Source organism: Patagioenas fasciata, chromosome 12 (assembly GCF_037038585.1).
Source record: "Patagioenas fasciata isolate bPatFas1 chromosome 12, bPatFas1.hap1, whole genome shotgun sequence".
Taxonomy (NCBI): domain Eukaryota; kingdom Metazoa; phylum Chordata; class Aves; order Columbiformes; family Columbidae; genus Patagioenas; species Patagioenas fasciata.
In genome coordinates, this window is record NC_092531.1 from 10,316,367 (window position 1) to 10,328,915 (window position 12,549).

General features: G+C 40.1%; 1 protein-coding gene across 10 annotated transcripts in view; it reads left to right on the top strand.

Annotated features, from left to right (window-relative positions):
* Positions 1 to 12,549, top strand: part of OTUD7A (OTU deubiquitinase 7A) — a 153,639-nt gene that overhangs the window by 32,287 nt on the left and 108,803 nt on the right. For 7 of the 10 annotated variants that reach the window (XM_071813826.1, XM_071813827.1, XM_071813829.1 and 4 more), the window contains exon 1: positions 9,596 to 9,806. The exons of 2 other annotated variants lie outside the window; for them this stretch is intronic. The gene's annotated coding sequence lies outside the window, so the exon portion shown is untranslated. Of the gene's footprint in view, positions 1 to 9,594; positions 9,807 to 12,549 lie in introns of those variants that run through there. One more of the 10 variants, XM_071813830.1, reaches the window with a different exon arrangement.

Consider the following 12,549-nt stretch of genomic DNA (forward strand, 5'->3'; position numbering starts at 1 on the left):
AATCTCATCTAACCAGTATCACATCTCTTATAATTCTTTAGCAAAAATTACACACTATTAGGAAATAGTAATCCAAAAGGGTAGCCAAGCAATTGTCAAAGAAAAATCAGAGGTGGTATTGCTTGATTAGTCTTAGCCAGAGAGAAGGGAAGACCAGGTATCAAAAAAGTTAGAGCTCACAAAGGAGCTTGACCAGAGTGAGTCAGGTGGTTGGTGTTTATTTGTTTTCCCCCTTGTGACAAGTCAAAATTATTTAAGGGGGAAAATTGTATTTTTTTTTTTCTGTCCTCTCATTTTTATAGTTACTGTAAAAGTCACTGCTGTTCATACTGTTCACGTGAGATGGGGCTGTGATATTTCATAGAAAAGTCTCAGTCACTAGATTTGTCAGAAACCCGGACAGGACAGGTTTTCTATGCCATGCATTGGCTGGTCCTTAGAAGGCTCTTTCAGAAATACCATCCTCTTCCATAGTCTTCTGACCTACTTGAATCACACACAGTGTACTGTGCTTCTTGGGTTCTTCTGCTGTGCCATGTGACTGCAGTGCTTCTAAGTGGTCACATTCTGCCTTTCAAATGTGCCCGTGGGTGTTGATGAGATGTGTGGCAGATATTCCAGGAAGGGAGAGTGCATATGTATGTCTTTTGGCACTCAGTTTGTCAGACTTCTCAATCTCATGACCTTGCTTTGACTCTTTGCTGTGAAATCTAGAGGTAATATCTCTCTGCAGGTAATATTTTTTCAGGGACCTGTTCTTTCAGTTCTGTTCATCAGGTAGCCTGGGTAGCCTTGACATCTGCATGTACTGTGCTGTTGTGCCATTGCTTAAATGAGAGGTATTCTATGGTTTTTCATTTAATACCCTCCTTAGTGTTATTTTCCTCCTGTGGATTTGAAAAATTTGTTTGTGTTTTACTGCTGCTGGAAATGGTGGAAATTTCTATTTAAGTAGCTGCAGCAGCAGTCTGGTCCTCTTTAGTATTCAATGGAGAGTGGTAGAGTTATGTTTGTGAGCCCTCTGAAGGCTCCATTGACTATATGAGGAGTTGCAGGCTTCTGATTTGCACACCTGTATTAGGTGGCTCCTATGCTGGATGTCACTAGTGTTCCCTGAAGAGATTAGGTTGTGTGTGTGGCTAATCATGCCTGCATCCATGGCATGCATCCATGGCCTCATTCCCAGACCTGTAAGTTTGTCCAGACTCTGAAGGAGAGGATTCCTGGGGTTTGGTATTGACCTTTGTAAGGCTTTGAATCTTTTTCCATGCATTCATTTAATAGCAGTGTGTGCTCATATATTCTTCAACGAGTCAGTGTTGAAAACTTCCATTCTATCCATCTAGCATGAGAAATCAGTTAATCTTTTTCAACAATGTTCACATAATGGGGCCGGCTTTTCTCTCAATGTGTTTGGTAACCCTGTTAATGTTAGTAGGAGTTACATGTGCACACAGGGAATAATGGTCTCCAACATCCCTATGACAACTGCTAATTCAGTGTGACTGATGTATAATTTCTGCTTCAAGTCTGACACAATCTTTGGACCATTAAGTTAGTCTTACAGCCATGTTCAGGATTTGCTTTGTTGCCAATTCAAATAATGATGTAGGAATTTTAGCAGGATTGCATTTAATTGTTTAAGAATTAAAAAAAAAAAATGGTAGTAATAAACTGTTCAGATTCATGTTCTGTTTGCTAAAACTGAATGTGTGAACTGAGTATGTTATTCTTAACTAAAACAACTAAAGATTTTTCATGACTAAAGGCTCATTAAGACCTTTGAAGAATTTTTAGCAATTAAAACATCTTTTTTCAATGTTGTATCATAAAGAAGGCCACACCTTTTATTAGACATAGAACTTTGGTGTGCTGGCGAGATAGGAGTAGGAAACTTTTGCTTGGCAGGAATAACCATAGTAAGTCTTTTACCAGTTCATAGTGTTTGTCTTTTAAGGATGAGTAAAATAAGTTTGCTTAGGAGCGAATAGATTAAAATAATTGTTGATAATTTTCTTTCTATGTATATTTTTTGTGAGAATTTGACACTTACTGTCATTAAGCAATTTTGAAAATTCCAGAGCTGTCTGGCTGTCCAGTCTTTGTTTTAATCTCTTGGTCTCAGATGTGTTGTGAACTTGAATTCCAGTGGCCATTGAAAGGGAGTTTCAGTGCGTTGAAAGAGAGGGGGAAGTGTTGTAATTTCAGTCACTGGGGTTCGGCTTAACCTCATGTTCCTTTGGATTTCCACTGTGAGGACATAATAATAGAAGCCCACAACTCTTTTTTTTTTTTTACTAACTACATATCTTGTAGTGCCTCCTCAAGTCTTTCTGTGTCTTTCCATGTTTCTGAGTCTCTGCAGCTTTTGCCCTTAGATAGCATTCTCAGGCTGAACACAATAATGCAGAAGAAAATTTACTTTTCAGTAGTAAAATATTTGTCATCACCACTGCCTTTCAAAGACAAGGTTTTGTTTGCTACTTCAAAGGGTCCTGCAAATTGAGCAGAATGTATCTCCCACTTTCAATTCTTATGACTTTGTAAAAGCTTTTAGTTATTAACAGTAGTATTTTATTTATTTTCAAACCAGTTGAAATGTCCCAAGTCTGCTAATTGGTTCTGTGTTTTTTGAAACAGTATTATTGTGCCTTTGCCTAGATCTGTAAAATAAAAAAACCAAAAAACAATTACTCTGCAAATCAGACAGCTCCTTAAATGTCAGCCAAAAGTATGGTCAGTGTTGAAAAGCAAAGCTTTTTCTCGAGGAATCCTGACTATTTATAAATCAGGAATGGTTACTGTGTTCCTTAGGTATAATAGTGCTGACTCTTTAACCACTCAAGTTGATTTGGAAAAAAAATAATTGAAAAGTCATGTCACCTTCATTTGTCACTAAGAACTTCCAGACCTTCCATACATGCCAGGAGGGTTATTTAGAAGTGGGATATTTTGCTCCTTATCACAGGTCTGTAAATAGAGATCTATGAAGCATGTGCAACTGTATCGGTAACACTAAGTGCTTATAGGTCTAGGCTTGTCATCAGCAAGGTATTGCCTTTGCAATATTCTGTGATGGCTAACCTTGTTCATACTGAGAGCCTTTAGTTAGTGAACTACAGATGTAGGCATGTACTAGTGAAGTTTGGCTAAGTCTGATATCCTGAGGGATATTTGAAGTGATCCTATTTCTCACCAGGAAGCAGCAAAGGCATTGCAGATTTGCTGTAAAGTTCAGTATAGAAGTGGCATGCATTAGAGCATTAGGGATTCTGTTCTGTGCCAGATTTTACTGCAGAATTAACTCCAAAACATCTGTAGAACAAATCTTGCTTGCTGTGTAAAAAAAAAAAAATGTGTTGCTAATTGTGTGGGTGGCATTTCTCAGTCTGCTTGGGAGTGCCAGGAACCATATTGTATTTTTAAAGCCTCTGAAGGCTGATAACAATCTGTCTGTAGCTGTAAAATAAGAATCTGATGTAATGACAGGAGAAATAAACTTCCCAGCTGACTTGATAGAAACACGTGTTCTTGTTGATCAGATATTTCCAGAGTTAGCAAGTAATAAAAGCAATTGGCTGGCAAGAAATGCTACTGATTTCAATTACAATAATAAGAACAACTTTAAAAATCAAATTAACTAGGTAATAACTAACTCTTTCTGGGTCCCAGTCTCACAGGTCCAGAGGAGGAGCAGGCAACCAGCCTGATCTCTTTCCCCCACCCCTGTTCTGTCCTGGCCTGCAGCGTATGTGCTTCAAACAGTGTAGGATTCAGTGGCTAAAATGCTGACGATTTGATCTGTATGAACAGAAGGCAGAGAAGCAACAACTCACAAACCCCTTAATTTTAAGTAGTTAGCTACAATTATTCAAAACCAGTTTAAAAAGAAAAGTTATTTCCCCTCATTTTTAGTTGAAGTTAAATCTTCTGAGGTATTCATAACTCAAGTATGTCCTTCTTGCCTTTTCAACTGGCTTTGGTGTGTGTGGCTTTATTTATATATTTTAAGCTTTTTTTACATCTAGAGTTAAACAAGACTTTCCTAGGCCTTTGACAAAATCTTTTTGTGTGGATACCGTATGTTAAATTACTTTGTCCAAATAGAATAATAAAAAGGGGTTTTTAATTAGAAACTCTTCTAGGTGCTGCAGAGCTACCATCAAAGTATCGTTAAGGGCTCATGTAGCAACCTTAAAAGATGACTAGAGGACTCTTTCTTCTTAGAGATAATTGACTGTGTCTTCACTTACTTTACTAGACAAAGATAGAGTTTCTGAAACACTTTCTATTGATCTCTAAGCATAAATGTCTTATTGCATTTGTATGTAAGATGCAACTCGATGTTGTCTTGTCCTTTCGTATCTGGTCTCTAATGATCTTGCAGCCTGATATTAGCAGTAATAAGAACACTGAAAGTTGTGCTTACCTTTTATATTCCAGATAAGTAATTTTTTTTTTCTAAATTACTTCTATTAGAAGGAATGCAATTTGCACTTCTGTTGGATGTAGTTCAAGTTCCAGTATACAACTTGCCTTTAACAGCTTTGCCCCAGTTTCCGTATTTTGTGAAGTGGGAGTTTCAAGTGGATGCTTTGTTATATTAAAGTCAAAAGACATGGAGTGAAATAAAGTTGTTTTATAAAAGTAATGTATGCAACATAGATGAATGAAGCCTGATTAGAAATTCCACAATTTGTTTTGTCATGTGTATCTATCTCTCTATATATACACCTATATCTATCTCTCTACTTGTTAAGCTTCAGAATGTCTGTGGTCCTCTAACGAACTTCCTGCAATCAGTGAGGTGTAGAAATGTGGATAGGCTGAAGGAAAAAAGTGTGATGGATGAAGAAAACATCAAATTAATTCAAGGAGATGTACACAGAGCAAGTGTTGCATGGGAAACTATTAATTCCCAAAGTTGAGGATTTGGCAGATTGTCATTTAAGCTTATTTTGTCCACTAAATTGTATGAATTCTGTGGTTTAATCATTCTCTACAAAATAGCTCTTTTCCATCAAAATTTGGAAGTATGTTATTTGGGCCAGATTTATGTGACCAGACATGAGAAAGAACTGTGTATTATTCTGTACAGAGCACCTGTAAAGAGACACCAGATAGAGAAAACATCAGAAGCAGCTGATTGAGTGTGTGGTGGGGATTCATTAGGAAATGTAACCTAGAACCTTCTTTTATTCAATAATCTATTACTAGCTCTTCATACAATTAGAATGAAAATGACAGGCTTGAGAGTTTGGTACATCATTCCTTCAACTGCTAATTAACTGCATCAAGTTCTTGCACCCTTCATGAACTTCCTAAGGATGACTTGGACTGCAGATTGTCTTGTAGAATTTATTTTTGTTTTGTAGAATTTAATTTGCTGTTTAATTGTAGTTGTCTCTTACAGGCTTTCTGTTATAGAACTTTGAGGACCAAACAGAAGTTTGGAAGCTTTAGATATCTCTACAAAGTCATAGGCATCACATGATACTCCTGTGAATCTTTTCATCGAAGCATTAAAAAAAACCCAACCACTCCCTCGCCCCTCCCATCCTCCAACCAAACAAAAACTCCACTATAGTCTGACACTCTTCTATGGAATCTCATAGAAGATAATTTTCTGTATATTTACTGTATAAGAGAGAGAAATATTAGAGTTCCATCTGCCAAAGTTGTTTATCTAGAACTCTTAAAAAAGATCCAGAAGAATAAAACCTACTGTTCTTATCTTTTGGGGAGTATAACTGCAAGCTTACCTTCACTCTGCTGTGTAAGCGTTCCACTCAGAACTCACCTCATGTCCCTTCTGGTATCTCTGTAACTCGTTGCAGGCTCAGAATGTATATAAGTATTAGAACTGAAATTACGATAATGTGCATTGTAGATGCCTACAATATGTGTTGTTTTCTCTTTATAAATAGCTTTATGCCATAGGAAGGCAGAAGCATGACAGATGGTAGGAGAGAAGGAAAGAAGGACTTGAGTGGGGCTGTGAGGGTGATGAGAATCCTCCATAGAGGCTGTGGATCTGGGCACACAAACTTGATGGATTTATGCAGCTAGTATCTCTGATGGCTATAAGGTAGCAAGCAGCTGGAATAGCTGTTAATACCTTACTCACTGACCTTTTTTTTTTTTTTTAAACTCTAGGCAGATCATACTAACTGTGACAGACACCTTTTTGCCTGTCAATATCAACAGCAGAACGTCTTAGAGGTAATGAAGTGCTAGATCATGATATTTACGTGTTTACATTTAAATGCTTACATTTTCAATATTTTGCTCCAAAACTTCTTAAGAATAATGAGCAGACCTGAGCTTAGATGCTATGTCTTCTTTACACAGACTGGTAATGAATGTCCTCTTGTTCAAATTATTTAACCTCTGCGTAATTGCTGCATTTATAAAACAAGCATTTAAGGGGTCTGTGGAATACAGTCTTCATACATGTGGTTGCTGTTACTGTTGCAGTACTGTGGGGAAGCAAATGCTGTACTATAAAGAAGCCCTACTGAGAAGAAGCAACCTGGAGGCTTGTTCAATGGCATCCTGTTAATACAAGGGAAAACAAGCATCTGTCCCTCTCTATGACTCTGTATTTTGAGGGCAAGAGATATGTAGCCAAGATAAAACAACTATGCCTGAAGAAGGGAATAAAGCAAGGCAAGAGAATCTGGAAATAAACTAGTAAAATGAACTTTCTTTATACCTACACATTGGTGATTTTAGCCCTATTTCTAATTTAAATGTTGCCCAGACTCTTTTTTCTCTTTAAGCACATGCATAATTCTTGAGTAATTATTAATTTTTGTTGGGTTTTTTTGGGGGGGAGAGTTATAGCCAGCACCATTACTATGTACATATAATATTTAAGTTCAGAATATATATATAAAAAAGTATATATATTATACAAATTTTTAAAAATACAAAAAGAAAGGCAAACATAGAAAAAGTGAAAACTACAGGGTTCATAAATTGTCATCTATTTATTTTATGACTGCAGTATACTTAAAAATAAATCCAAGTTTATGAATTGGAATATATAAAATGTTCTCAAATGGTTTGCAATTATTCATGTCAGCACATCTGTGTAGTAAAAATTTGCTATTTATAGAGAGGCTGCTTCTTTTAAACTATTTTTCTTTCAGTTACTGTCCTGCTCTTATTTTAGTGTGAGTGTGGCTACTAGAAATATAATTTGTCATATCATTCTAATGATTAACAAGAATCTCTTTAGCAGTAATTTTGATCACAGGTAAATACATGCCGTTATTGAACTGTCAACTCATTATCCCATAATGCCAGCAACAATGCAACTGAAAAGTAAACTAAACGTGCAGCCCAGATATTGTTTCCATGAAAGAAAATGGAGTTTTACTGCCTTAACATTCATGGAAACTGGATGTGTGGTTTCTGTGCTTTAGAGGATATTATACCAAAACAGTGTATCTGTGTAAACTCCAAAGTATGAAAACACTTCACCTAGATCCAGCCCCTCTGCATTTTCACACTTCATCTAGGACTTTGACTATTAGAAACATGTTTGTTTTCCCAGAATGGTGACATAAAAGAAAATTTTCCTAGTGGCAAGAGAAGATGAAGAATGAGGAAACTTCAGGCCGTAATAGGAGAACCTCTCTGTGCCTGGGTCTAGCTGCCCTTTCCTTTGCTAAGCCTTTTGGACTTTTGCTAAGATTCTATCTGGCTTTGCCTGAAAGAGAACTGACCACTTCTTTTGCAGCAGCCATCTAAATGGATCTCTGACTCTATATCACCATTTGGCCAACTTTGAGCCTTCTAATCAAACCGTGGTTTGAGCCCTGGGCCTATACAGCCCCTGTGAGTATTTTCACACTATCTTCACTCCTGAGAGCTCTGGCATAGCCACCTGAGGGTCTCTTCACATATTCATAAATAGATTTCCTTTGCAAGGCAAATAGTCTGGAGCTCTTTTGGCAAAACTGCTGAACTATTTTGTATTTTATAGAACTCTGACTCTGGCAATCACCTGGAGGACAATCCGTACAGACAATCACATTAAAAAAAAAGTATTTCTGTCTGTAATTATGGTTCTTTTGAGTGTGTTATCCACACATTTCGTAATTTTTCTTTGCCACACTTAAAAAATGCTGGATATCACATTGGTGAAGAAACCAAGAAGCTGTTCTGCTCGTGACTTTTTGCTTTTGGGGAGGAACTTGAGAGCACAGCAGAGAACTCTGCTTGGCCAACAAATCCCCAATCATGAGCATAAGAAATTTCTCTCAGGAGAGTAGAGGATGGGAGGGGCAAACAATGGGAGTTCATTTTATGCAGGCCTAAAACAGTATTGGACAAAACTGTTGTGTTTTTTGCCTGTCATGGTTTGTGCCAGAAGCTTGTAGCTCATTGCAGCAAAAGGTTATACATGGAACAGCCAGGAACTTTTCCAAATGTTTTCAATTCTGTCCTCCTCAATAGATGCAAAAGGAAATATTTTTCGATGATAAGGTGAGATTCGTTTGGGGATTTCAACAATGTTCTAAACTGATGTCAGGGTTCTAGCAGAGAACCAGAATGTAACTGATCTGTTTTTCTTCCCTAACCATCAAACTTCACTTGCTTATGATATGAGAATGCCTGTCTGCAAAACCCTCTTCACACATCACCAGGTGTACTTCTCCAGATGTGCTGTGTTTGTGCAAAACTTATTATGACATTTTGTTTACATGTTTTTTTCCTTAGTGTTGCTAGATCTGTCACTGATGGTGGGTCCGTCTGTAGTAGGCTGATATCAGGTGAGAATTCTTAGTGTTGCTAGAGAATGAGGCTGTTCTTGGACAGATATTCCTGTAGCTGTGTGTTGGGTTGGGTTTTTTTTCCTTCCATCCCACGAATTTGCTTAGTTCTTAGTCTTGCATTTGTTCGGTTTTTGTCATAGTAAGTGGAAAAAGAGAATGCTCCGTTCTTAATCCATTTCCTTTTCATTTCTAGTGTTACTGGAAGAGTGGAAGTGAAAGACCGCTTTGGTGTGGGGAAGGTAGTCTTAACTGGGATAGAACACACCTGTGTGCATAGTGAATTAGCTGGAACCAAGTTCTGGGAGAAGGTGCTGTAGGCTGACGTAAATTTTACTGTTCTCTCTTGTGCAAATCCACGAAGGATTAAAACAGAAGTCATATGAAAAGCAGTTACTTAGAATAACATACCCTTTTTGCAGTGGGCAAAACTAGGTACAGTCATTTCGAGAGGGAGGATGGACACAGAAAAGGAACTCTTTCTATCTCCCGCTCCCCTGAGACCACCCGGGGGCGGAGGAGCGCTCGTGTTGCAGGGGCGGCTGCGGCCTCTCTTGTCGGGCCGTGCGCTGCCGCCTACTTCTCCCATCCCTTTCTCCGCCTGGGGACTTTGAGGCCGAGCTTGCAAAAAGGGCAGCCGAGGGACGACGGGGACGGCCCCGCAGCGGTGCCGGCGGGCTCGGCGCAGCAGGGCTCGCTGCCGCGGGGGCGGGCGCGGGGCGGAGCGCGGCTCTCCGGACCGCTGTGAGCAGCCGAGGGGAGGGCCCTCCGGCCGCTGACTTCATGGGAAGGAGGCGGTGGCGGGAGGTGGGTCTCGCTTTCCGTCTCCTGGTGCCGTCTGCAGGGCGGGCGAGAGGCGGCCGCTCCGCTGGGCGGCGCGGGCGGGGGCACAGCGGTGACGGAAAGCGGCAGCTGGGGGGGACGGCAGCGGCTGGGTTGACTGCCCCCCCCTTTCCCCCCTCCCCGGCCGCAGGAAGATGGAGCTCGGTTAGTAAGGGCTTGCGGGAGGAGCAGCGAGAGCAGGTAAGAGCTGCTTCTCCCTCCTCCTCCTCCTCTCCCCTGGCCGGGAGCATGGCAGGGGCAGGTCAGCGCGGGGGCCGGGCCGGTGTCATTGAGCGGCAGGTGGGACAGGTGGGCCCGGCCCGCAGCGATGTCCTTGGCTGCGGGCTGCCCGCTCCGCCCCGGCAGCAGAAGTTCCCGCTGTGCGGAGCTGCGGACAACCGGAGGGCAAAGCCCTCGGCCGTAGCCGATAAGGGTAAAGCCGGGCGTTTAGAAACACCTCCCGCTCCGTGCCTCGCTTTTTTTTGCGGTGGGGATGCGGGCAGGTCTGCTGGCTTTGCCCCCGCCCCGACTCCCCCAGCTCATTGATGAGCTCCGGGAAAGGCTTCTGCATTGCAGACTCTGGCCCTCGCTTCGCTCCTGCATTCGCCGCTTTATCTGATGAAATGAGCTTGCTCCCTGGCCGGTGGGCTAGTGCTGCTCGGGCAAGAGGCCGACTGGGGCAGGTGGTATCTCCTTCTATGGTTCCTGGATGCTGTCAGGACGTTTGGGGGATTGACCTCATTCTGATAAATATAAGCATGCATATGATATTCATTCTTTCTCTGAAAGAGCTACAAGAGGAAATCTGTCAGAATCTGTGTGAATAATAATAATTTGGAGTTCACAGGGTGCAATACAGTGCCATGAGATATAGTGTGCATATAAAACATAATGCAGCAAGGCACACGACCTTACATAATCTAAATTTAAAAAGCTCACTACCCCTACGCTTACCCTGGAGGTTGTAGGAATATGTCTGTTCTAAGCTCTTTCTGGAGCCTTGTTAAGTATCTGTCTGACATAAAGATGCAGAGCCCCTTGTGAGCCAGTGCTGAAAATAGAAGAATAAATTGTTGGCTACTTTTTCTGTCATTCTGTCACAGTAAGTTCCTCATCACTGGTCAGTATCATGCACACAGTGATACTCATGGCTATATGGACGTATATAGCTCCACGCTGCAAGAGGGAATGGTCTCTTCTGTTATCTCTTAGATCCGCCTTTAAATTGACCAACTATAATGCTGTCATATTTTAACAAATTCTTGAGGCTTCTCTCCCTAGGCCTGAATAGTGCTACAGTTTCTAGCATATAGATATAAATTTAATGTAAACAGAAAGAAACCTTTCACATTTTTCATTTGACCTTCAACATCTCAGACAAATACTTGAAACTGATGATCAAGGCAAGTATTTTGCAGTGGACTGATTTAAAATATGTTGATAGACGCAGTGTAATACAACTCAAATAACATCTAGGGTGGCACACAAACTGTTCCAAGCTCTGTATCCAAACGAAACAAAGGTCTGACAATTCGGCCCACATTTTAACTCAGTCTTTACAGATGACATTGACTTTAAAAAAGGTTGCTATGGCACAGATTTAAAACAAAGTATATTAAGCTGCTGGAATTGGAAGTGCTGTTGGTAGGAAGAGTGTTGTTTTGTTATTTATAATCTGCTATTTAAATACGAGTATGATGGCTGTGAAGCCCGAATCTGGCTCTGTTTGCTGCTGTTGGTGTGAATTGACTAAAGGGTCTCCCTTCTATGGATGAAGGCCAGATTTCACCCAGGTGTTCATGTACTGCTCACTCAGGGGCAAGCTAGAGTTTCCCCATTTGAATCTGGAATATAGCTGAATATTGATGCCTACCTTCCTCTGGGATGCTTTCTATGACAAGCCTGTATGCTTTTGATAAAGCTGTAATAATGGTTGTGATGTGGAATATAGAACCAATATGGGCTATGGATGCCAACACAGGAGAAGTGTTGATATGATGTGGAATAGAAATGATGTTTTTGTGAATCTTGCTCTTTTGTGATACTATGTTTTTATGTTTGTAGTTTACAAGAAGCCCAGTCATCTTCATGGCAGCTTAATTCATATATAATATAATAACTTTTAAGAGTATGAGGCTGAATGGGGATCAGGTCTAATAGATTAATACTTTGCTATATGTATAGTGCAAAAATAACTGATCATTTGCTTAATCAAAATGTATGTGTTTTTGGAAAAGGTAAGTTTTTTGCAAATGGGATCTAGAAGATTTTGGTGCTGGTTTACCAATACAAATTAAAATAAAAGTGTTGATGTCTGGATGCTATAGACTTCAGTTAAGTGTGGACTGAGCAGGTGGGAAGGTGCTTAGTGCCTTCATAGTAAGCCTAGCTCTGTACCTTTCGTTGCCCACCACATCTGCCTTAGAGTCGTGTTGGCAGGTTCAGCAGAAAGGGCAGGGAGTGAAAAGATTTTCAGTGAATGATACTCCAGGTCAGGAATTTTATAGAGCTGGATGCACGCGGGCATGTGAACATTGACTCAGATCTTACCAAGTTGCCCTTTGTGTTACTTATTTAAAATATTAGGGAATCTATGTTTTAAGTAGCCAAAATACTAAATGTAGAACATCTGGGTTTAACTTAAAACTATACCTTTTAAATCCAATCACTGTGATGTTTTCATGTCATTTAGCTATCATATCTGTTACTTGAGGAAAAAAATGGTATCTTATTAATGTTTTATTTACTACATAGACACACAAATACTTTAAAAATGTGTATATCGTTTTGTTGTCACATACTGTTATTTAGCTTATTATTGCCTTTGGATACTTCATATAACTTTTTTATTCTTAGTAGGAGAGCAACACTAGCAAGGCATTACCAGGTAGTTTTATGTTACTGGAGAGAAAGTTGGAGTTAAAAGAAGGAAAAGACTAAGGGA